Source organism: Pseudophryne corroboree, chromosome 3, assembly GCF_028390025.1.
Source record: "Pseudophryne corroboree isolate aPseCor3 chromosome 3, aPseCor3.hap2, whole genome shotgun sequence".
NCBI lineage: Eukaryota > Metazoa > Chordata > Amphibia > Anura > Myobatrachidae > Pseudophryne > Pseudophryne corroboree.
The window spans coordinates 46,830,070-46,857,205 of NC_086446.1; the positions used below are offsets into that span (position 1 = coordinate 46,830,070).

General features: G+C 44.6%; 1 protein-coding gene across 1 annotated transcript in view; it reads right to left on the minus strand.

Moving 5' to 3' along the window:
• LOC135057143 (uncharacterized) overlaps positions 1–21,798 on the minus strand; it is a 356,477-nt gene extending 334,679 nt beyond the window's left edge. The window contains exon 1 of the mRNA XM_063963040.1: positions 21,582–21,798. The gene's annotated coding sequence lies outside the window, so the exon portion shown is untranslated. The remainder of the gene's footprint in view (positions 1–21,581) is intronic.
• Between the last annotated feature and the right edge of the window lie 5,338 nt (positions 21,799–27,136).

Below are 27,136 nucleotides of genomic sequence, written 5' to 3' on the forward strand. Positions count from 1 at the left end.
GATAGCCAATAGGTCTCCACTCCTACCATGTTAACACTTTTTGGATATCCTCAGTTGAAGCTATATTCACTGAAGGTGGCTCCTGTAACCCTTGGGCTCTATCATACAGGTCCTTTCTGAACTATCCATAATCTTGCTCGTCCAGAGGTTTAATTGCTGTGCCTTGTAGTCTTTTGGTCCCTAATACATTTAGCCCAGGTACAAGGCTATATTTTGCTACACTGTGTTATCATCCTGATACAAGGACAATTCTAGAAGCACTCACCACAACCAGTAGTCCTTTCTGAGCAAGGCCAGTATACCTTTTCATGAAAAATGCTTAAATGTGTAGTGAATGTATTTTCCTCTTTAGATTGGAAAAAATTGTTTTCATTCTTTCCACTCATCTAATGATGGGTACACACTATCCGATATTATTGTCAATTTATCGTTACGAGGCGATTCCATATCGATTCTCAAGCCTCCCATATAGTAGCGCTAGAAACACGGGTGAGTGATGCAGAGGATCACATACAGGCCTGCCAAACAGGGAAAGACACTCGTGATAGATTAACTCAACAAATGCAAGAAAAGATAGATGATTTTGAAAACGGATCCAGTCGGAATAACCCCCGCTTTAAGACCTGTACTAGCACGCTACCTAGATTATAGAACAAAATAAAAAAGCTGTATCACACTAACTATACTTTAGTTAATAAAACAATGTGGAACAGAGTGCGCTAAAATATACACAATGAATACACAAATCACGAATCTTAATCGAAGATTTTTTTAGATTCCGTTCCTCTTAGTGGCTCCCCAATTCGGGCCTACAGAGAAACCCACTCACCAGAGAAAAGTATACACCCAACAGAAAAAAACTGATTAATAATAAGTCTTAGTAAAAAGGAGTTTTTTATTACATGATCTTGTAAAACATAGCTTTTTTAAGAACACATAGTCGATTGGGCACACACCAAATTGCTTAGATGGTATAAAGAAATAACCTCCTCACCTTAACGGTGTGAGCTCAAGGGGGTTATTTCAAAGCAAAAGGGTAGTGTACATTAAGTGATAATCCCTACGCGTTTCATCCTGACGGACTTCTTCAGGGGGAAAAATAATGCAATGTCTAAAAGGTTTTTTAAAAATAAGCTGGGGACCACATAGGGAACTCCACAAAGGGGATTCACAGAAGGATGCGTGTTACCCAATCTAAATCTCCAATATAGATTGTTTGTGTCCAATAAATTTGTTCTATTACTCAAATCTTAATGATTTTGGAGGCCGATTATCACCTCTAGATGGATGAGGATTGCTCAAAATCAATAGAAACTTAAATCGTATTAGAACAAAAACTTTTTCCACCTCGATAGATGATCCATACTAAATGTCACCAAACGTTAGTATAATTCAAACCAAGTGGAATAAGTTTAGGGGAAAACCCTTTTTCGCCATAAATAAAAAGAATCCATGACCATAAAAAGAAAAGTCGGCATTGGACCCTGCACAAAATCTGAAGCGAATCTCTCTTCTCAAAAGTAAGGAGAGAAGCCAATCGCTCTTCTCACAACAAGAATAACAGAAAAGGTCCGTTGGCTAACACTTTCACTGCGCCTAACCCTGTGTCATCTGCTCATGTTAGTTAATATCTACGCCCCAAATGTGAATACCCATCATTATATTCAGAATATATTCTTCAAGGCAGGAATAATTATCCGCTTATCCTGGGAGGACACTTCAGTTTTGTAGAGGACTCCTTACTAGATAAATCCCCATAATTTTTGGACCTAAGGGATCACAACACTGCTACTTTAATGTCTTTAGAGTGATTTCGGATCATGCACCCGTATCATTGGTCCTCACTCACCCACAAATACAATGTACTGATCGCATATGGGCAGTACGGATGGTATAATGGTTAGCATTACTGCCTCACAGCACTGAGGTCATGGGTTCGATTCCCACCATGGCCCTAACTGTGTGGAGTTGTATATTCTCCCCATACTTGTGTGGGTTTCCTCCGGGTACTCCGGTTTCTTCCCACAATCCAAAAATATACTGGTAGGTTAATTGGATCCCAACAAAATTAACCCTAGCGTGAATGTGTGCGTGTGTACATGTGGTAGGGAAAATAGATTGTAAGCTCCACTGGGGCAGGGACTGATGTGAATGGGCAAATATGCTCTGTAACGCACTGCAGAATATGTGTGTGCACTATATAAATAACTGGTAATAAATAAATGTGATGTTTCCCTCATTACTTAGCACGGTCGGAAAAGACTTTAAATCTTATTTACCCCTCAATGAACTACGTTCATGAGAAGTTCTCTTCTGGAATGCCGCTAAGGTGGTAATGGGAGGACACATACTTAGTCACATCTCCTGCAATTAGAAGCTGAGGCGGAATATGACGATCTAAAAGCTACAATGCTAGATTTGTTCCAGCAGTATACTGACAATCCCACAGAAGAAAACATGCACGCTCACAAACACGTCAACTATTAGAAAACTATTTAGCAATGCAGGCAAGACGCTCTCTAGAATATACAATCAAAAAATTCTACCACTTGGGAAATAAAATAGGCAAGCTTCTAGCCTCATTATCTAAGCCACCCAGATCGCGGCACACAGTTACATCCTCTCAGCACCCTTCCAATGGCACCATATTAACTAAATCGAGGGATCTAGGGTCCCAATTTCAGGAACATTTTGTGGCCTTGTTTCGTTCTTCCGCTATTGATGCGGACATCCAAAATACCTTCCTTACTGATATGACATTACCAAAACTGACCCTAGAACAAATAGAAGCCCTGGTGGGTGATATCACGATGGAGGAGATTAATTTAGCCATTGCATATCTTCCCCAGGGTAAATCTCCCGGTTCTGATGGGTTCTCTGGGGAATATTATTGCATATTACAATCTCATATAGCCCCAACTTTATTAGAATTATTTAAAGAAATTCAGGAAAACAAAGCTCCTTATTCATCATTTAATGAAGTGTACCTGATGTCACAATCCTGACTGCAGTTTTCATATTTGGTGACTTACCCCTGCCATCTGTCCCGGATCCTGTGCCTTTTTGCTCACTAAGTTAAACAGCTTGTCAGCACCATGAGTTTCCTGAGTTCTCTGCCTGGAAGGTAATAGTTAACTAGCTCCACCTGTGGTGATCTCCTGTGTGAGTCTGAATTCAGCAATCTGAAGTTTAGGCCTAAAAGCCAGCATCCTATGTTTTGCAGAAGTTCAGGCTTCAGTGTTCTCTCGGCCTGCTAGGCCTCACTCTACATCACAGCCTAGTCTAGAGTACTCACATGACAGTGACTGTTCACCTGACCCAGAGCTGTCCAATCCTCTGCCAGCCTGACACTGCTCACCAATCACCAAGGACCAGGAAGTATAAGTCGGGAGACTGAGTTGGAAACTGGGCCAGTTCCTCGTGTCACACACAGCTCTGTGTGAGCTTTGAAGCTGAGCTCCCTAAAGTTGTGATCTCCAGAGCTCCCTTATCCCTGTGGCTTCAGCGCTTCCAGACGAACCTCCGTGCCTCCGAGCACCTCCGTACCTCCGAGCACCTCAGCGCCTCCAAGCACCTCAGCGCCTCCAAACACCTCAGTGCCTCCAAGCACTTCTGCACCTCAGTGCCTCCAAGCACCTCAGTGTCTCCAAGCACTTCTGCACCTACAAGCACTTCAGTGCCTCCAAGCACCTCAGTGCCTCCAAGCACTTCTGCACCTCCAAGCACCTCAGTGCCTCCAAACACCCAGTGCTCACAAGCGTAGTTGGTGTCTCCAGCATCCGGTACTCCTTCAATCATTCCTCAGCACCTTTTAAAGTTCTGTCTTTCAGGAGACCTCCAGCATCCATACGTGCCTCCTGTCTGTCGACCAAATCCTGCATGAGGAAAACCTATATTCGGCCATCTCTGCTGCGGTCCTGCTGCGGTTCCTCTTCCTGGTCACTGGAAGAAACCCAGAGTCCACAACACTCCCAAACCAGGTCAGTGATAGTATTCACATAGTCCTCCAGTCGCCCGCACAGACTTCACTAACACCGGGTTCACAAAACCACAGTCATGATAATAGGAACTGGCCACATGGACCCGGCCGAAAGTGTTTGTCTGATGCAGGACTTCCTAAGCAATATTGCAGGACGCTTGGAGGCTTTCGAGTCAACTCAGCATCAATTGGCACAGTGTCTGCAGCGGAATTCGTTCTCCAGAGATTCTCTGACCTTCTGCACTAAGACTCCTGACCAACTGCAGACTTTCTAACAGATGTTATTACAGTTCAAGAACTTTTGTCTAGTATTCTTTCTGTGATGCCTGATCTCTTCAGGAATACTACCAACATTGTTGATCCTGTTTGTCCCATCCAGTTAATAGAGTCTCTTCCTCTGTGCAAAGAAAAGTTGTTCATCAGAGCTATCCACGGCCCAAGCTCTCTGAAGCTGAACGTCAGCGGCGTAGGGAGCTACACCTCTGTCTTTACTGTGGAAATTCCGATCATTTTGTTAAAGACTGCATTCTTCACAAGCCAGGGAATGGTGACAAATCTCAGTATCATAGTGCTCATGTCTACAAGTCATCCACAGTAGCCGATCCTGCTACTGCTGACGGGGGTATCAAGATGGCTACTCTGAAAGAGACTCAAATTTATGACTGGGGTCCGGTGATTAAAAGACCTTATCCCAAGTTGGGTGTCCAGAGAAGAATGTTCAAGCCATTTAGAGTCACAGAGTTGTCAGTGTCTCCAGCCCCAGGAGGGGCGTCTTCAGAGTGTCCAGACCCATGAGGGGCGTCTTCAGAGTGTCCAGACCCATGAGGGGCGTCTTCAGAGTGTCCAGCCCCAGCAGTGGCGTCTTCAGAGTGTCCAGCCCCAGTGAGAGGTACAGAGGATCCAGCCCTAGAGAGTCTGCAGAGTGCTGCCCAGCCCTGTGAAGTGGGGGCTCTTGCCTCAGCCCAGCCCTGTGAAGTAGGTGCTCTTGCCTCTGCCCAGCCCCGTGAAGTGGGGGCTCTTGCCTCTGCCCAGCCCCGTGAAGTGGGGGTTCTTGCCTCAGCCCAGCCCCGTGAAGTGGGGGCTCTTGCCTCAGCCCAGCCCCGTGAAGTGGGGGCCCTTGCCTCAGCCCAGCCCTGTGAAGTGGGGGCTCTTGCCTCAGCCCAGCCCCGTGAAGTGGGGGCTCTTGCCTCAGCCCAGCCCCGTGAAGTGGGGGCTCTTGCCTCAGCCCAGCCCCATGAAGTGGGGGCTCTTGCCTCAGCCCAGCCCCATGAAGTGGGGGCTCTTGCCTCAGCCCAGCCCCGTGAAGAGGGGGCTCCTGCCTCAGCCCAGCCCCATGAAGAGGGGGCTCCTGCCTCAGTTCAGCCCCATGAAGAAAGGGCTCCTGCCGGTCCAGCAATACTCCAGGCCCAGCCTGGTCAGCCCGTCCCAGTTCCAGATGGTCCAGCAATACTCCAGGCTCCACCTGGTCAGTCCGTCCCGGTTCCAGCCGGTCCAGCAATACTCCAGGCCCAGCCTGGTCAGTCCGTCCCAGTTCCAGCCGGTCCAGCAATACTCCAGGCTCCACCTGGTCAGCCCGTCCCAGCTCCTGCCGGTCCAGCAATATTCCAGGACCAGCCTGGTCAGTCTCCTTTGGTTCCAGCCAATTCAAGTATCCTCGGATCCAATCCAGTCCTACTTGTCCAGCCCAAGATTTCTCCAATTTTAGTCAGTTCAAGCTCATCTGGACTCAAACCGATTCCAAGCATTGGTCCGAGTAAAGAACTTTTGTCAGTTGGTCCCAGTAAAGGACTTCCACCATCTATTTCTAAAATTAGACTTCAGTCTGTCTCTGATTCTGTTTCCTTGTCTTCCAGCATTGAGTCCACAGCTTCTGCAGGGGAATCTAATACTTCTTCTCATCAGCCTGACGTTCCACTAACTAACTCCAATCCAGCTTCTGAGAGTGCATCATCGGTTTCAGCCTCTAAGCTTTCATCTGATGCTTTAACACCTATTTACTTTGATGGAGATTTATTGCAATATGCCGCTCTGGTTGATCGATTTCTCTCTCTGATGGAGTCGGATCCTTCGGGTGCAGTAACTCCTTCCAACGTTACTCGATATTTATTCCAGGCATTCAGAGGAAGAGCTTTGGAGTGGGCCAACACGCTTTTTGAGAGTAATGATCCTGTGTTCCATGACTTACAGACTTTTAGTAATGCTGTGGTTAAAGAATTTAGTCCTAAACCTTTGGAATCTGATTCGGTAAAAGAATCATGCTCTAAAGGGAATGCAGAAGGAAGTTTGTGCGGTCCTCCCAGGGATAATCTAAGAATCTCCTTCGGTAAGAATCCGACCATTAAAATTGCTCATGTAAGAGTCTCTCCTAGCCCAGAGAATTTAAAACTCCAGTGCACCTCCTTTTCATCTGCAAACTGTGTATCTAAGGGAGATTCATATCTTCCATTAGACCTGGACTCAGACTCTGAATTTGATCCAGTTCATGATGCTACTCCTTTCTTGTGAGGCCCCATGTTTTCTAAGGAAGGTTTTTCTTTACAGGAGATTCCGCTCTCCCTGGTCAAAACCAAATGTTCCCGTAAGAAGAAGAGGCATCGACGAATGTCCTAAGTTCTTCTGTATGAATTTCTCAAGTTCCTCTAAGATTCAAGATGGGTGTCCGGAGTCCACCCTTGAAGAGGGGGGGGGGGGAGTACTGTCACAATCCTGACTGCAGTTTTCATATTTGGTGACTTACCCCTGCCATCTGTCCCAGATCCTGTGCCTTTTTGCTCACCGAGTTAAACAGCTTGTCAGCACCATGAGTTTCCTGAGTTCTCTGCCTGAAAGGTAATAGTTAACTATCTCCACCTGTGGTGATCTCCTGTGTGAGTCTGAATTCAGCAATCTGAAGTTTAGGCCTAAAAGCCAGCATCCTATGTTTTGCAGAAGTTCAGGCTTCAGTGTTCTCTCGGCCTGCTATGCCTCACTCTACATCACAGCCTAGTCTAGAGTACTCACATGACAGTGACTGTTCACCTGACCCAGAGCTGTCCAATCCTCTGCCAGCCTGACACTGCTCACCAATCACCAAGGACCAGGACGTATAAGTCGGGAGACTGAGTTGGAAACTGGGCCAGTTCCTCGTGTCACACACAGCTCTGTGTGAGCTTTGAAGCTGAGCTCCCTAAAGTTGTGATCTCCAGAGCTCCCATATCCCTGTGGCTTCAACGCTTCCAGATGAACCTCTGTGCTTTCGAGCACCTCAGCGCCTCTAAGCACCTCAGCGCCTCTAAGCACCTCAGCGCCTCTAAGCACCTCAGCGCCTCTAAACACCTCAGCGCCTCCAAACACCTCAGTGTCTCCAAGCACTTCTGCACCTCCAAGCACTTCTGCACCTCCAAGCACCTCAGTGTCTCCAAGCACCTCAGTGCCTCCAAGCACCTCAGTGCCTCCAAACACCCAGTGCTCACAAGCGTAGTTGGTGTCTCCAGCATCCGGTACTCCTTCATTCATTCCTCAGCACCTTTTCAAGTTCTGTCTTTCAGGAGACCTCCAGCATCCATACGTGCCTCCTGTCTGCCGACCAAATCCTGCATGAGGAAAACCTATATTCGGCCATCTCTGCTGCGGTCCAGCTGCGGTTCCTCTTTCCGGTCACCGGAAGAAACCCTGAGTCCACAACACTCCCAAACCAGGTCAGTGATAGTATTCACATAGTCCTCCAGTCGCCCACACAGACTTCACTAACACCGGGTTCACAAAACCACAGTCATGACACCTGACGCTATTACCTACGCCTAACACAAACACCAGTTTAATGGCCTCAAATAGACCTATACATTTATTAAACGTTGATTTTAAACTTCCTGCCAAGATCATGGCCAACGGAACATCAAATGGGATTTTTCTAGGGTCGCCATGCTATAAAGGCTATAAGAACAGCAATAGCTGTGGTTGCAATGTTGAGTGGTTCGTTCAGTGGTAAAAACATGCTTCTAAGTTTAGATATCCACAAGGCATTTGATGTGGTATTATGGCCACCTCTATTCAAGGTACTGGAGGAAAGGGTCTTCAATGGGATCCGGTCTCTAGGTCGACAAGACTTGGGTTGAGTGTCTAGGTTGACCACTATTGGTCGACAGTAAGTAGGTCAACATGGTTTCTAGGTCGACTGGGACTCTAGGTCGACATGAGTTTTTCACATTTATTTACATTTTTTAAACTTTTTCATACTTGACGATCCACGTGGACTACAATCGGGAACGGTAACCTGGGGCACTAGGGGCTAACAGTCTCCTAGCAATGGGGACACCAGAGGCAGACGGCATTTTCCGTTGCCTGACTCTCACCCTTTACGTGCAGCTAGACAGCTGCACTGAATTATTATCATCCGAAGCAGCTTCCTGATTGGTGCTGCACGATATAAATCCTTTTCCTGGGCACTCCCACTCTGCTACATGTGAGAACTAGTCAGCCCTGTGTACTCCTGAGATTCTGATACCCAGTCAAGATAGTTTTCCTGATTGTATCCGGCTAGCCTTGAGTTCAGGTTTTGTGTGGAAATTCCCCACAGGCTCTTGCCTTTACCTTTTATTATTGTTACCACCTTGTGCATTATTGCATTTCTATTTGGCTAAGTTGCTTATATCATCCTGTGCATTGTTGCATTTACATATCATTAGCGTTCATTATTGCACCACCCAGTGCATTGTTTCATTTCGTATTCTTTGAGTGTTTATTAGATCACCCTGTGCATTGTTGCATCTGCGTACAATATGTTTATAATCCCTGAGTATTGGGCAAGGTTATCAAGGTTGTGTCCTGTGACGTCTCACTGTACTGCATTTACTCTTGCCCAGCCTCCAATAGTCACCTTGTCCATACATAAGACCTGGGGGCATCTGAGTACGGGGTGTACCTAATTCACCCTGGAAAGGCGGCTGCTATAGGTGAAGTCTAGTATCACAGGAGGCTAAAAGACTGCTGGGCAAGGGGTAATTGCATGAGCCTCACCTGGTACCACCCAATAACGGAGTAGTCTTCGTAACACTTAGGTTAAATATTAACCTATATTAAATATTATTACATATTAATATTGCACTGAGCATGTAAAAATATGGGAACATCTACTATTATCCTTTTTGGGGAGGCAAAGGCTGATACCCTCCAAATGAATACAATAATTTGGAAAAAAATGTCAAGCTGGAATACCACTTAGAAAACTTCATCAATCAAAATTTTATAGTGGAATAAATCTCCCAGATGTTACAATATACAATTATGGGATTGGCTTTTCATAACCTCAAAAAACTAAAAAACTGATACGTCTCTGGAACAAACTTTTTTGAATGATTGCGGCTTAATCTGCTTCCTCCACTTACACGACCAGAAAATATCGGAGACGCTAAAGTTGAACCCGCTGTTGTGGACAACTAGGAGCCTGTGGCACATTATGCGTCACGAAGCGGACCTCAGCGCATATTGGGGGTAATTCTGAGTTGATCACAGCAGGAACTTTGTTAGCAGTTGGGCAAAACCATGTGCACTGCAGGGGAGGCAGATATGACATGTGCAGAGAGAGATAGATTTGGGTGTGGTGAGTTCAATCTGCAATCTAAATTGCAGTGTAAAAATAAAGCAGCCAGTATTTACCCTGCACAGAAACAAAATAACCCACCCAAATCTAATTCTCTCTGCAAATGTTATATCTGCCCCCTCCTGCAGTGCACATGGTTTTGCCCAACTGCTAAAAAATTTCCTGCTGCGATCAACTTGGAATTAGCCCCATTATTCTCTCCATCTTCCCCTGATTCTGAACCCTAATTTCCTTGATGGTTTGGCTGCTCACCCATTCACGATGTGGCGACTGGCGGGCATACACACTTTAAGATCATTAGTTTCCACTGACCATAAACGTCCTCTCACATTTGCAGAACTTTTAGCTGGGTATTCAATGATACGTCCCTATCCACTAGTGTTTTCACAAATACGATTTTAGGTGACCAATGTTTTGAAGCATTTTCAAGTAAAGATTGGGATAACTCACTTTATACGCTCCTGACACACTCCATACCCACGCACAAAGAACTATCAATTAATTATAACTTTCTAAAGAATATAATAGATAATGCTAAAATTTTAGTGGGTATGTCCTAGTGGTTAACCCACTTTCCGACCCCAATGATGCCATTGTTAGAAAAAGCTTTATGGTTCTTTCGGAAAATGCTCCCAGCTAGCATGTATACATAATTGTTCTTAAATACTTATCATAACACTTACTTATCCCAAGTCAGATGTTTTCATATGGGAACCTCGGACAGCCATTCTTGTTTATGATGTCATCAAGAGGAGGCCGATACTTTCCATTGCTTATGGGCTTGTCCCATTGTTTAATATTTTTGGCACCTCATTTGCAGTCATGCGGAAGCTAGACTTATTATGTCCCATTTACCCCAGAATGAGCAATCCTGGGAATTTTTAATCCAAATCAATGTATGACTTTGGAGAGTAAAAAACTTTTCTTAGCGCTCAGTGCGGCAGGAAGAAAAACGATACTACAAGGGTGGATCGATAGTACACCTCCACAAATCTCTCTATTCATGGCCAAACTCAACTTCATATTCAGGACGGACTGTGTAGAAACACTTATTCAAAAAGAAAAGAGAGTGGAACGCTTTTTTCTTCTGACATGGTAACTATGGGTGTGGTATGGAGGGTTGACCACACTTAGGCCGACAGTGTGTAGGTCGACCACTATTGGCTGACAGTAAGTAGGTCGACATGAGTTTTTTCACTGGTTTTGGCGTCGTTTTCTCCGTACAGTGACCGGGAACCCAATTAATGCACCGCGTTCCCTCGGATGAATCGCTTCGCTTGCCACTGGTTACTATTCCCAATCATAGTCCACGTGGATCGTAAAGTATGAAAAAGTTAAAAAAATTAAAAACTTTTTTTTAAAAATCATGTCGCCCTTTTGTCCTGTCAACCCAGAACGTGTCAACCTAGAGTCCCTGTCGACCTACTTACTGTCGACCAATAGTGGTCGACCTACAGACCGGATCCCGGTAACTATACACTGATACCCTATCACTCTCCGCTAGGTACATGGGGGCAGATGTAAGAACATGCGCTATGTGCTTTTTGCTCGTAGCGCATGCTAACTCCCGCTGTTACAGAATCCCCACTATGTATGATGTGGCTCACAGCTTGAGTTTAGGGCAATCCCAATGTGCATGGGGCCGCTTCGTCAGGGGCGCTGTGCATATACCTATTTGCTTGCCCCCTGATGTATTAACGGCGGGACTGTCACTCACCACTCGCACGCGCCGGGTCACCTTGGACAGGTCGCTGGGAGGTGGGGAGACGGTGCATGTGCACTGGCAAGCTGGCCTCAGATCCCCAGAGGACATAGATGAATTGTGCATGCGCCGGAGGCCGCCAGTAGCGCAAGCAGGAAGAACGAAGACGGGCGCATGCGCAGAAAGTCAGCGGCAGCGATACCAGCCGAGCCGATGTAGAAGGTGCGCTATCGCGGGACAGGTAAGATAACGCCCTCCCAAATCGGCTGCCACACATGTAATACATTGTGGCGCAGGGTCCGGCAGTATCACCACGATAATGTGGCGATATGGCCCCAGGCACATAAAGTCCGTTAGGACGTTTTTCATACCTCTCCCTCATGGTATCTTACCAGAGTAGCGATAGATGACCAGCAAATTGCTATATCTTAAAAATCGTTGTTATTATAAAACGCTGCAGAGTCTGAGGCATTATATATTAAGGTTTCAGAACCCGGACAGGCGCTAGGTTGTGAGCTGGCATACTCCCTCTGTGTTTCTCTGACAGGCTTTACTGTGGGTCTGTCCCCCTTTTGGCCCAGTGTGTCTGTGGGTGTCGGTACAGGTGTGTCAGCATGTCTGAGGCGGAGTGCTCTTCCCTGGAGGAGACTGTGTTAGGGGCAGAAACGGTTGTGGGTGTTACCCTGTCGACACCGCCGATTCCTGACTGGGTAAATGTGTTGAATGCTTTGAATGCTAATATGGCTCTTATTAATAAGAGACTAGATAAATCTGAGTCTCAGAACCAGGTATGGAAAAAAAATAAAAAATCTGTAGAGGATGTGTTATCACAGGTCCAGACCCCCTCGGGGTCACATAAACGTTCGTTTGCTCAGTTAGCAGACACAGATACGGACACGGACACTGACTCCAGTGTCGACTATAGTGATTCCAGATTAGACCCAAAATTGCAAAGAGCATTCAGTACATGATTGTGGCAATAAAAGACGTGTTGCATATCACAGAGGACCCTGCTGTTCCTGATACTAGGGTCTGTATGTACAAGGGAAAGAAACCTGAAGTAACGTTTACTCCCTCTCATGAACTGAATGCCCTTTTTGAAAAAAATCCTGATAAAAAGTTTCTGATTCCCAAAAGGATTCAAATGGCGTATCCGCTCCCCTCTGGGGTTAGAGAAAAGTGGGAGTCACCTCCCATTGTGGACAAGGAGCTATCACGGTTGTCTAAAAAGGTGGCTTTACCGTCTCCTGACACGGCAGCCCTTAAGGATCCTGCGGATCGTAGACAGGAAAATATGTTAAAATCCATTTATGTCACCACATGTACACTACTCAGACCAGCTATTGCATCTGTGTGGGTGAGTAGTGCTATCGAAAAGTGGACAGATAACTTGTCATCTGATATAGATACCCTGGATAGGGATACCATCCTTTTAACGCTGGGTTATATCAGGGACGCTGCAGCCTACCTAAAGGAGGCGGCGAGAGATATTGGCCTCTTGGGATCAAGGGCCAATGCCATGGCAGTCTCAGCTAGGAGAGCATTGTGGATTCATCAATGGAATGCTGATGCTGACTCTAAGAAAGCTATGGAGTCTCTACTGTTTAAAGGTGGTGTATTGTTTGGTGAAGGTCTCGCTGAGTTGGTATCTACGGCTACCGCGGGTGAGTCATCATTTTTGCCTTATGTTCCTCCACAACAAAAGAAAGCTCACCACTTGCAGATGCAGTCCTTTTGGCCATATAAATAAAAAAAAGGGCGAGGTTATTACTTCCTTGCTAATAGAGGAAGAGGAAAAGGTAAAAGATCTCCGGCCCTGGCAGGTTCTCAGGAGCAGAAGTCCTCCCCGGCTTCTGCCAAATCCACCGCATGACGCTGGGGCTCCTCTGCGGGAGTCCGCACCGGTGGGGGCGCGTCTCAAGCTCTTCAGTCAATTCTGGGCTCGTTCGGCCCTAGACCCGTGGATTTTAGAAATAGTGTTCATGGGGTACAAACTGGAGTTTCAAGACGTCCCCCCTCAACGTTTTTTAAAATCAGCCTTACCAGCTTCTCTTCCGAACAGGGAGGTAGTATGCTATGCAATACAAATGTTGTGTCTGAATCAAGTCATTGTCAGGGTTCCCCCGGCACAACAGGGAGAAGGCTTTTATTCAAGCCTGTTTGTGGTTCCGAAGCCGGACGGCTCGGTCAGACCAATTCTGAACCTAAAGTCCCTTAATATTTACCTAAGAAAATTCAAATTCAAGATGGAATCTCTCCGAGCAGTGATCTCTAGTCTCGAGGAAGGGGATTTCATGGTGTCGGTCGACATAAAGGATGCCTTCTTACACATCCCCATATATCCTCCGAATCAGGCTTACCTGAGGTTTGCTACTCAGGATTGTCATTACCAATTTCAAACGTTGCCGTCTGGTCTGTCCACGGCTCCGAGGATTTTCACCAAGGTAATGGGGGAAATGATGGTTCTCCTTCGTAGGCAAGGAGTCACAATTATCCCTTACCTGGACGATCTCCTGATAAAGGCGAGATCCAATGACAAGCTGGAGCAGGACATTGCGCTCTCCCTGACAGTTCTGCAACAACATGGTTGGCTCCTAAACCTGCCGAAGTCACAGTTGAATCCGACGAAGCGGCTGTTGTTTTTGGGAATGATTCTGGACAATGAATTACAGAGAGTTTTTCTTCCAGAAGAGAAGGCTCTGGGAATTCAGAGTTTGGTCAAACAAATTCTGAAACCAGCGAGAGTATCAATTCATCAATGCACTCAGTTGCTGGGGAAGATGGTGGCGGCCTACGAGGCCATTCAGTTTGGCAGATTCCATGCCAGAGTGTTTCAGTGGGACCTATTGGACAAGTGGTCCGGATCCATTCTGCACATACACCGGAAAATAATTCTATCCTCCAAGACCAGAATCTCACTCCTGTGGTGGCTGCACAGCTCTCACCTCCTAGAGGGATGCAGGTTCGGGATCCAGGACTGGATCCTAGTAACCACGGATGCGAGTCTCCGAGGCTGGGGAGTAGTCACACAGGGGGAAGCCTTCCAGGGAAAATGGTCAAGCCAGGAAGTTTGTCTACACATAAAGTTCTGAAGTTAAGGGCCATTTGCAATGGCCTTCTTCAAGCGGAACATCTTCTTCGCAACCGGCCTGTCCTAATACAATCGGACAATATAACAGCAGTAGCGCACATAAACCGCCAGGGCGGAACAAAGAGCAGGGCGGCAATGGCAGAGGCCACAAAAGTTCTCAGCTGGGCGGAAAGATATACAAGCGCTCTGTCAGCAATCTTCATTCCAGGAGTGGACAATTGGGAAGCAGACTTCCTCAGCATACACGATCTCCATCCAGGAGAGTGGAGTCTTCATCAAGAGGTCTTCACAGAAGGGACAAGTCTTTGGGGAATTCCTCAAACAGACATGATGGCGTCTCACCTAAACAAGAAACTTCAGAGATATTGTTCCAGGTCGAGAGACCCTCAAGCAATAGCGGTGGATGCGCTGGTAACACCATGGGTGTTTCAGTCGGTGTACGTGTTTCCTCCGCTTCCTCTCATTCCAAAGGTGCTAAAGATCATAAGAACAACAAAGGTTCAGGTGATCCTCATTGCTCCGGACTGGCCAAGGAGGGCTTGGTATCCAGATTTTCAGGAATTACTCATAAGAGATCCCTGGCCTCTTCCTCTACAAGAGGATCTGTTACAGCAGGGGCTGTGCGTGTACCACGACTTACCGCGGCTACAGTTGACGGCTTGGCGGTTGAACGCCGGATCCTAGCCCGAAAGGGTATTCCCAGTGAAGTTATTCCCACACTTCTTCAGGCTAGAAAAGGAGTAATGTCTAAACATTATCACCGTATTTGGAGAAATATGTGTCTTGGTGTGAATCCAAGAAGGCTCCTACGGAAGAATTTCAACTAGGGCGTTTTCTCCATTTCCTGCAAGCAGGTGTGGATGGGGGCCTAAAGTTAGGCTTGATTAAAGTACAATTTTCTGCCTTATCGGTTTTCTTTCAAAAACAATTGGCTTCCTTTCCAGAAGTTCAGACTTTTGTGAAAGGAGTTTTGCACATCCAACCTCCATTTGTGCCCCCAGTGGCACCATGGGATCTTAACGTGGTGTTGCATTTTCTTCAATCACATTGGTTTGAACCTTTACAGAAGGTTGAGTTGAAATTTCTCACTTGGAAAGTGGTCATGCTATTGGCCTTAGCATCCGCAAGACGGGTGTCTGAGTTAGCGGCTTTGTCTCACAAGAGTCCTTATTTAATCTTCCATGAAGATAGAGCGGAGTTGAGGACTCATCAACAATTTCTGCCGAAAGTGGTTTCATCGTTCCACATGAACCAGCCTATTGTGGTACCAGTGACTACTGATGCCTTCGCGGAGTCAAAATCTCTTGATGTTGTCAGGGCCTTGAAAATTTATGTCGCCAGAACGGCTCAACTTAGGAAAACGGAAGCTCTGTTTATCCTGTATGCTGCCAACAAGATTGGAATGCCTGCTTCCAAGCAGACTATTGCGCGCTGGATCTGTAATACGATTCAGCAGGCTCATTCTACGGTTGGAATGCCGTTACCGAAATCAGTGAAGGCCCACTGTACCAGAAAAGTGGGCTCATCCTGGGTGGCTATAGAACAAGAAAACAGCGCTAAATTAAATCACCTTTGGTTTAATTTAGGACCTTTGATAAAGCTGCATGGATGCAGCGAAACGCATCAGGAGACGCTGATCAGTACAGTAGCTACCTGAGGATTTTTTGGACAAGTTCTAGGATCAGGCTTTCACCAGGCTGACTCAAGCTAATGTGGACCAGGGATTCTAATACCATCTGCGTGAAGCCCTATTGCCATAAGGACTACCGCTATAGGATCCTACCAATTGGAACACACAGCCAGTAATATACCTTCATTGGAGAAATATATCTCTCTGCCTGCCATGAACTGTCTGTGAATGAAAAGGGACATTGGTCTTTCTAAATTGCAGCTGGCACTTTATTCATTGCACCTTATTTATATACCCCTTATCATTGAGCTTGTGATTTATTTTTATTGCATGAGATAGGTGTATTTTTTAATATATTAAATTGTGATTTAATTTAGCGCTGTTTTCTTGTTCTTTAGCATATTTGTATTCTTTGGGGAGACTAACTACCTCCCATCATACAGCAGCTAGAGATACCCCCATTCCAGCGCCCAAAAATATATATACTTGTTATATATTCTCTCTCATCCTGGGCGGCTGCCCGCGGAGTCTCGGCATTACAACTCTGCCGAGTAGCAACTTGGTCGGGTTCAAACACTTTTGCAAAATTTTACAAGTTTGATACCCTGGCTGATGAGGACCTCATGTTTGGTCAATCGGTGCTGTAGAGTCATCCGCACTCTCCCGCCCGTTCTAGAGCTTTGGTATAAACCCCATGGTTCTTGAAGCGTCCCCAGCATCCTCTAGGACGTATGAGAAAATAGGATTTTAATACCTACCGATAAATCCTTTTCTCTTAGTCCGTAGAGGATGCTGGGCGCCCGTACCAGTGCGGACTCTATCTGCAGTTATTAGTTGTGTTTACACACGGGTTGTGTTACATTATGGTCAGCCTGTTGCTGACGTTGTTCATGCCATTGACTGGAGTTTCTGTTAAATGCCATGTTGTACGGCGTGTTTGAGGTGTGAGCTGGTATGTGTCCCACCTTAGTTAACAATAAATCCTTTTCCTCGAAATGTCTGTCTCCCTGGGCACAGTTCCTATAACGAGTCTGGAGGAGGGGCATAGAGGGAGGAGCCAGTTCACACCCATTCAAAGTCTTAAAGTGCCCATGTCTCCTGCGGATCCCGTCTATACCCCATGGTAGATAGATTGTTGGGAGGGGATGGGAAAGACCCGGCGGTCTTGGTGCACGTTGGTACCAATGACAAAGTTAGCGGAAGGTGGGATGTCCTTAAGAAAGACTATAGGGACTTAGGAAAGAAACTTAAGGCAAGGACATCTAAGGTAATATTCTCCGAAATATTACCCGTGCCAAGCGCTAGTCCAGGGAGGCAGAGGGAGATTAGGGAGGTAAATGTGTGGCTTAGAGATTGGTGCAGGAAAGAGGGGTTTGTGTTCCTGGAAAACTGAGCGGACTTCTCAGTCAGGCGCCATCTCTTTTATTGTGACGGATTGCACCTGACTGAGGAGGGGGCAGCGGTGCTGGGGGGGGAAAGGATGGTTAGAAGGTTGGAGATTTAAGCTAGCAGCCTGGGGGGAGGGTTTAGCTAGAAACTACGGGTCATGCAGTGAGAATAGTGGGGATGGCGGTAGTAATCGAAATGGTGGAGAAGTTGGGGGGAGGGTAAGAGCAGGCGCTAAGGTTACTAACATGGGTACTAAAAGAGATTTTACCAAAGCACTAACCAATGACGATTACAGGTCATCATTGCTACATAAGATGAAAGATGTCCCTAACGCAAGGGAAAATACTTATCTTAGTTGTATGTATGTAAACGCCAGAAGCATTACTGGTAAAAAGGGGGAACTAGAAATACTTGCAGCAAGCAAACAGTATGATATTATAGGCATTACTGAAACTTGGTGGGATGAATCTCATGATTGGACAGTCAATCTAGAGGACTATACACTGTTTAGGAGAGACAGACTAAATAAAAAGGGTGGAGGGGTGTGTCTTTACGTAAAGCAGTTTTTAAAACCTGATATATGGGAAGATATTCAGGGGACTGTAGACACTGTCGAGACATTATGGGTAGAAATTGCATGCAGGGAAAAAGGAATAAAAAAGTTAGTATTGGGTGTATGCTATAGGCCGCCTGGTATCAAAGTATCTTATGAGGAATTGTTACTAAAGCAAATTGAAAGAGCAGCAGGAGTAGGAGACATAGTAGTGATGGGAGATTTTAACTATCCAGAGATAAACTGGAAAAATGATTCATGTGATACTGCTAGGGGCAATATGTTTTTAAACACACTTAATGATAACTACTTAGTTCAACTAATTGAGGAACCAACTAGGTACAATTCAATCTTAGACCTGGTATTAACAAACAATGGGGATTTGGTATCAGGTATTATAGTAAGGGAACCCACTGGAAACAGCGACCACAATATGGTCACATTCAATATCAGTTTTCATAAACAGCCCTATACTGGCTCAACTAGGACTCTAAACTTTAGCAAAGCTAATTTTTAAAAGATGAGGGTATATTTCAGGGATATTGAATTGGAAGGTTTGTTTTTTGGAAAAAGTACTACGGAGAAATGGGAGGTACTAAAATTCCTGCTAGCTAAAAATACACTCAAATTTATTCCTACGAGCAGCAAAAAAAGGAATAAAAATCATAAACCGATGTGGCTTAACAAAAAGATAAAGGAACTTATGGGCAAGAAAAGGCGAGCATTTAAAAAATACAAATCTGACGGGGAAGCAGAGTCATTTCAGCACTATAAGGAATGTAACAAAATACACAAAAAGGAAAGAAGAGCGGCTAAAGTAGAAACTGAAAAACTAGTTGCAAAGGAAAGCAAAGCGAATCCCCCAAAAATCTTTAAATACATTAATAGCAAGAGATTAAAGAAGGAGAGTATAGGCCCTTTAAAAGACAAGTTGGGAGTCTTAAGCAAAGATTATAATGACATAGCGGACACACTAAATTAGTTTTTTCAACAGTATTTACTAGAGAGGACCCAATTCAGGGACTAACACAATCTCAATAATGAGACTATCCCACTGATAGGTACTTATTTAAGCGAGGAAGTAGTCTGTGACCGATTAAAACATTTAAAGATTAATAAATCACCAGGTCCCGATGGTATTCACCCAAGGGTTCTATTGGAGCTTCACTCTGAACTTGCAAAACCGCTATTTTTGATCTTTAAGGATTCAGTAATATCAGGTATGGTTCCCAAAGGCTGGCGTATAGCGGAAGTAGTGCCTATATTCAAAAAGGGAAGTAAAGCTGAACCAGGTAAGTATAGACCAGTTAGTCTTACATCTATAGTGGAGAAAGTATTGGAAGATATTCTAAGAGATAGTATTCAGAAGTTCCTTGAAGTCAATAAGGGCATTAAAAGGAATCAACATGGGTTTATGAAGGACAGATCCTGTCAAACCAACTTACTTGGCTTTTATGAAACAGTAAGCGCAAACCTAGATCAGGGTAAAGAGGTGAATGTAATCTTTTTAGATTTTGCCAGAGCATTCGACACTGTACCACACATGAGACTTATCTACAAGCTACAAGAATCAGGGCTAGGAAGCACAATATGCACTTGGGTCAAAAACTGGTTAGATAATAGGGAGCAGCGTGTTGTGATTAATGGATCTTTTTCAACTTGGACTGAAGTGCTAAGTGGTGTGCCGCAAGGCTCAGTATTAGGACCGCTATTGTTCAATATTTTCATTAACGACCTAACAGAAGGTCTAGAGAGCATAGTGTCAATTTTTGCAGATGATACCAAATTGTGTAAAGTTATAAATGCAGAGGGGGATGCTGAGTCGCTTCAGAACGACTTAGTTAAATTAGAAGCTTGGGCAGCGAAATGGAGAATGCGCTTCAATACAGACAAGTGTAAGGTAATGCACTGTGGTAACAAGAACAAAAATAACACCTATCTACTAAATGGGGTAAAATTAGGGGATTCTGTACTGGAAAAGGACTTAGGTGTCCTCATAGATAGCAAACTAAGCAGTAGTACCCAAAGTAGGACTGCAGCAAAGAAGGCTAATAAGATATTAGCATGCATAAAATGGGAAATTGATGCTAGGATATACTCCTGTTATATAAATCACTTGTGAGGCCACACCTTGAATACTGTGTACAATTCTGGGCACCTTACTACAAAAAGGATATCCTGGAGCTAGAAAAGGTTCAAAGGCGGGCGACCAAACTAATTAAGGGTATGGAGACACTGGAATACGAGGAAAGGCTTGCAAGACTAGGCATGTTTACACTGGAAAAGAAGAGATTAAAAGGGGACATGATCAACATTTACAAATATATAAGGGGACAATATACAGATCTTGCGCAGGACCTGTTTTTGGTTAGATCAATACAGAGAACTCGTGGACACTCACTCAGGTTAGAGGAGAGGAGATTCTGCACAATATGGCGTAAAGGCTTTTTTACGGTAAGGACAATACGAGTTTGGAATTCCCTGCCTGAGGGAGTTGTAATGGCCGACTCATTCAACACCTTTAAGAATGGGTTAGATAAACTCCTAATGGATAAGGATATCCAGGGTTACGGGGCATAGTCACGCACTATGGTTATTATAAAAAAGAGGGGTAAAATGTAACGGCAGTCATCAACTTCAGTCAAAATTTTATACAAAATAATCGTGCATAGGAGACCACAAATAGGTTGAACTCGATGGACAATTGTCTTTTTTCAACCTTAGATACTATGTTACTATGTTCTTATGGTGTCCCCAGCATCCTCTACGGACTAAGAGATAAGGATTTACCGGTAGGTATTAAAATCCTATTACCTGCAGATTGACACAAGATTTGTGAACTGAATTTGTATTCCCATTGTATTTACCATTGGTTAAGAAATGGTCATGGTAAGGTTTCGATGTTTATACACTATTTGTAGATTGAGCATACATTTTCGGTATTGTTATTCTAATATGCCTAAAAAAATAATTATATATATATATATATATATATATATATATATATATATATATATATAAAAGAAAAAAAGATTCATAGTAACTGGTATATCCTTTTTCTTTTTGATCAGGGTTAAAGTCCCCAGTAATAAATAAGATTCAATCAACTAACCAACAAGCCCCCTTATGAAATAATAGTGAATACTATTTAAGCTGAATAACGTATTCAGCTTATTACATGGAAACAGGTGTTATACTTATTTTTTGTATCAATACACATAAGGATCTGATAATTGTATATTATCCCTAAGCAATGAAATATTGCAACTTATCTGAGTATTGTGACTGCCTCAATGATAGGTTTTATATCCACACTGATCAATTACCAGACCAAAGAGCAGATTGTGTTGTTCTAGATCAAAAAGGATCTTAATTTATTATAATAAATATTATAGTCTACCAGCCATGTATCCCCTTTATTATAAGTTTTTCTTAATTCACTTTATAGTAGGGAGTGTATATTATATACTCGTACACACATACAGTATATATATATATATATATATATATACACACACACACACATATATATATATATATATATATATATATATATATACACACACACACATAGATTCAATAAGGTGCACTCACCAGGGTCTTTGTAAAAAATAACTCCAATGAGTCTTTATTTACTCACATCACCAGTGCAGACATACCTGTCGACGTTTCGGCTGTTAAACACAGGCTTCTTCAAGACATCCCACCAGTAGGAGAGACAGAGATATACTGAGAGCTGCCCTGAGAATCCCCTTATACCCTCACCAATAAAGTATCCATCTGCAAGTCTGTTAGGTAATTTCTAAATTACCGGCTTCTATTGTTTCTCTAAAAATAATGTATATTAAACAGCCCAACATCATGCAGTGGTGATGCACTACTTGGGAATCCCCCCCCCCCCCCCCCGATGCCTCCACAGGTTTTTTTTACATATTCCAAAAGTCTATAAATCGCTAATTAGTGATAAACGTCGATGAACGTCCGGTTGTGCATTCCACCACAACCGGAAGTGACCAGCTCATGCGTTCCAGCGGCCGGAAGTGCCGGAAAACATGCTCCCAATGCGGCTCAAGCGTTTGTAACCATAGAGACCGTTTTGTCAACAAGGCTAAAATAACCTAGAGCGCATCTAGATAGCTTCTTTCATCAATATAAGTAATATATACATTCTAAGGTCAGCAGGGAACATCAGGGCAGCCATCAGAAATACACAGGTAACGTTAAAAAAATACAATCTATAAAAACGTACATATACCAAATTAGACAATAGATACCTGGAGATTAAAGTGTGGGACTCATACTTATTAGGCAGCAGTAATTCCAATCTCTATGCAGCCATCTAAGGGACCAACTACATAAGCTTTCTATAAGAATATATTAAGATGGTTATACTCATTCATGCCCTTCGGGGCCACGGTGTCTAGGCGGTGTATCCATCTGGCCTATTTTTTAAGCAGTAATAGTCCTCTGTCACCACCTCTATTCAGTGGAGGCACCCAGTCTATTATCATATACTTAAGGGTGGACAATTGATGACCAGCTAGAATGAAGTGTGATGCAGTGGGTTTATCCGTCATACCTTTCTCATGTGCCAACTTGATGTCAGACCGATGTTGGGTCATTCTTATCCTAAAGGTATTTGTGGTTTTACCCACATACATGAGTCCACATGGGCACATTAGAAAATAGATTATATGATCCAGTTGACAAGTTAACTGGATGTAGAAAAATCCTCTTGCCGCTTTGTGGATGTGGGAATGATGCACCTGTTGTCATTGTTCTACAGGTGGTACATCCGAGGTATCGGAAGCAACCTTTGCTTGTTGTTTACCACGTCCCACCACTTGGTACAAGACCTTGTTTATCGGTTTTATAGAGGATCTCCTTCAAATTCGGACCACGTCTAATACTTAACAGAGGAGAAGATGTATCAATGTGACCCAAGTTTACATCTGATGCCACAATTGGCCAGTGTTTCTTAATCAACCACTGCACTGTCTGTAACCCGGTATCACACCTCGTACTCGGGATAATTCTGGTAGGATCCAGTTTTCTTTCAGACCGGCTAGTTCTTTGACTGAAAAGTGTTCTTGCCCTGGTGAGGCAACCATTAACCACCTTATCACTGTAGCCCCTTAGACGAAATCTCTGCGTGACTTCATCAAGTTGTTTCTCTGCCAGATCAGTTTCTGAATTGTTCCTCAGTACTCGTGCTTCAGACCCTCTCTTTTTAAAAAAAATATTATATTGGCGGGGGTCCGGACAGTGCCCTGGCACGTAGTCCGCTCTTGCCAGTGGTTATTGAGGCTAGATATGCTGCCCAGTGCGATCGCTGTGCGGTACCTCAAAGCCGTCACTGAAGTCTTCTGATCTTCTTCTACTTAGCTGACTTCTGGCTCTGCAAGGGGGGTGACTGTGCGGCTCCGGGAACGAGCATCTAGGCATACCTAGCGATCAGACCCTCAGGAGCTAATCGTGTCCTGTAGCCAAAGAAGCAGAGCCTTTAAACTCACCGAAGTAGGTCTGACTTCTCTCCCCTAAGTCCCACAAAGCAGGGAGACTGTTGCCAGCAGTACTCCCTGAAAATAAAAAACCTAACAAAGTATTTTCAGAGAAACTCAGGAGAGCTCCTCAGGGTGCATCCAGTCTGCCTGGGCACAATTCTAAACTGGAGTCTGAAGGAGGGGCAGAGGGATGAGCCAGTTCACACCCCTTTGAAAGTCTTAAAGTGCCCATGTCTCCTGCGGATCCCGTCTATACCCCATGATTCTTGAAGGGACCCCAGCATCCTGTAGGGCGTATGAGAAACAGGGTATTACGATGGGTGGGTTTGTGATAAACGGTGTGTGCCAACCTATTAACCTTACGAAAAAACATAATGTTTAGGAAGTTCGTAGCCAATTTATCGATTGACGCTGTAAATCGTATCGGACCATCTAGAGTTTTCAATGTATTAACCATTTCATTAAATTCTTCCTCAGTACCTTTCCAGATAACAAACACATTGTCTATAAATCTCTTGAAATATAGAAGCTTCTCACCGAAAGAGGGCATGACGTATTTATTTTCATATTCATCCATATAGATGTTTGCATAGGCTGGGGCCAAATTCGAACCCATAGCAGTCCCCGATAGCTGCATAATAATAACAGGACACCACAGGCCACTCCCCCTGTATAATAATAATAAGACACTACAGGCTGCTCTTCCTGTATAATAATAATATAATAACAGGACACCACAGGCTGCTCCCCCTGTATAATATTAATAACAGGACACCACAGGCCGCTCCCCCTGTATAATAATGACAGGACACCACAGGCTGCTTCCCCTGATGATAGGACACCACAGGCCGCTCCCCCTGTATAGTATAACATACACCGCAGGCTGCTCCCCCTATAGAGTATGACATACAACACAGGCTACTCCCCCTGTACAATATAACAAACCCTGCAGTCTCCTCTCTCTGTATAGGATAACATAAACCGCAGGTTGCTCCCCCTGTACAGCATAACACACACCACAGGCTGCTCCCCCTGCATAGCATAACATACACAAATAGAAGAAAGGGTCGCACAGACAAAATAATAAATATTCACAAATATATCTAAATTTATATATTAGTTCGTTCCCATTACTATTAAGTTGTATCTCAATCCAATTGGGAGGTGCTCATGGAATAAAAGTAAACATGTACAAACCACTCAAAAGAGCAAAGTATTCCTTGTTTATGGCACTCATAGACTAATATATTTTCTCTAAGCCACACACCTGATTGGTGGATGACCATTAATTGTTAATAAAATGTAACTTTTATTTCTCATTTTTAAAACAACAAGCGAAACATAATGTAAGTGAGAAGTGTGATATATGTAAATGTGAAAAATAAAAAATATTAATAAAAAACTAAACCACTCTGTTTACTCTATAGCAGGGCTGGCCAAACCAGTCCTCAAGATCTACTAACAGTTCACATTTTCCAGACCACCTAGCTGGTGCACAGGTGTAGTCATTACTAATTAAGATGTGCTGCATTCATTCCTAACTGACTATTTTACGGATCTCCAAGAGGCCTGGAAAACGTGAACTGTTGGTAGATCTCGAGGACCGGTTTGGCCAGCCCTGCTCTATAGTCTGTCCAGATGTTATGATAATAAATAAGAATTTACTTACCGATAATTCTATTTCTCGTAGTCCGTAGTGGATGCTGGGGACTCCGTCAGGACCATGGGGTTTAGCGGCTCCGCAGGAGACAGGGCACAATAATAAAAGCTTTAGGATCAGGTGGTGTGCACTGGCTCCTCCCCCTATGACCCTCCTCCAAGCCTCAGTTAGGATACTGTGCCCGGACGAGCGTGCATAATAAGGAAGGATATTGAATCCCGGGTAAGACTCATACCAGCCACACCAATCACACCGTACAACTTGTGATCTGAACCCAGTTAACAGTATGATAACAACGAAGGAGCCTCTGAAAAGATGGCTCACAACAAGAATAACCCGATTTTTGTAACAATAGCTATGTACAAGTATTGCAGACAATCCGCACTTGGGATGGGCGCCCAGCATCCACTACGGACTACGAGAAATAGAATTATCGGTAAGTAAATTCTTATTTTCTCTAACGTCCTAAGTGGATGCTGGGGACTCCGTCAGGACCATGGGGATTATACCAAAGCTCCCAAACGGGCGGGAGAGTGCGGATGACTCTGCAGCACCGAATGAGAGAACTCCAGGTCCTCCTCAGTCAGGGTGTGCCCCTGACCAAGTAGCAGCTCGGCAAAGTTGTAAAGCCGAGACCCCTCGGGCAGCCGCCCAAGATGAGCCCACTTCCTTGTGGAATGGGCTTTTACTGATTTTGGCTGTGGCAAGCCTGCCACAGAATGTGCAAGCTGAATTGTACTACAAATCCAGCGAGCAATCGTCTGCTTAGAAGCAGGAACACCCATCTTGTTGGGTGCATACAGGCTAAACAGCGAGTCAGATTTTCTGACTCCAGTCGTCCTGGAAACATATATTTTCAGGGCCCTGACAACGTCAAGTAACTTGGAGTCCTCCAAGTCCCTAGTAGCCGCAGGTACCACAATAGGTTGGTTCATGTGAAAAACAGAAAACACCTTAAGGAGAAATTGAGGACGAGTCCTCAATTCTGCCCTGTCAGAATGAAAAATTAAGTAAGGGCTTTTATATGATAAAGCCGCCCATTCTGACACACGCCTGGCTGAAGCCAGGGCTAATAGAATCTTCACCTTCCATGTGAAATATTTTAATTCCACAGTGGTGAGTGGATCAAACCAATGTGACTTTAGGAAACTCAAAACAACATTGAGATCCCAAGGTGCCACTGGGGGCACAAAAGGAGGCTGTATATGCAGTACCCCTTTTACAAACGTCTGAACTGCAGGCACTGAAGCCAGTTCTTTCTGGAAGAAATTTGACAGGGTCGAAATTTGAACCTTAATGGACCCTAATTTTAGGCCCATAGACAGTCCTGTTTTCAGGAAATGTAGGAAACGACCCAGTTGGAATTCCTCTGTAGGGACCTTCTTGGCCTCACACCACGCAACATATTTTCGCCAAATGCGGTGAAAATGTTTTGCGGTTACATCCTTCCTGGCTTCGACCAGGGTAGGGATGACTTCATCTGGAATGCCCTTTCAGGATCCGGCGTTCAACTGCCATGCCGTCAAACGCAGCCGCGGTAAGTCTTGGAACAGACAAGGCCCCTGCTGGAGCAGGTCCTTTCTTAAAGGTAGAGGCCACGGTTCTTCCGTGAGCATCTCTTGAAGTTCCGGGTACCAAGTCCTTCTTGACCCATCCGGAACCACGAGTATCGTTCTTACTCATCTCCTTCTTATGATTCTCAGTACTTTTGGTACGAGATGCATAGGAGGGAACACATACCCTGACTGGTACACCCACAGTGTTACCAGAGCGTCCACCGCTATTGCCTGAGGGTCCCTTGACCTGGCGCAATATTTGTCTAGTTTTTTGTTCAGGCGGGACGCCATCATGTCCACCTTTGGTTTTTCCCAACGGTTTACAATCATGTGGAAGACTTCCCGCTGAAGTCCCCACTCTCCCGGGTGGAGGTTATGCCTGCTGAGGAAGTTTGCTTCCCAGTTTTCCACTCCCGGAATTAACACTGCTGAGAGTGTTATCACATGATTTTTCGCCCAGCGAAGAATCCTTGCAGTTTCTGCCATTTCCCTCC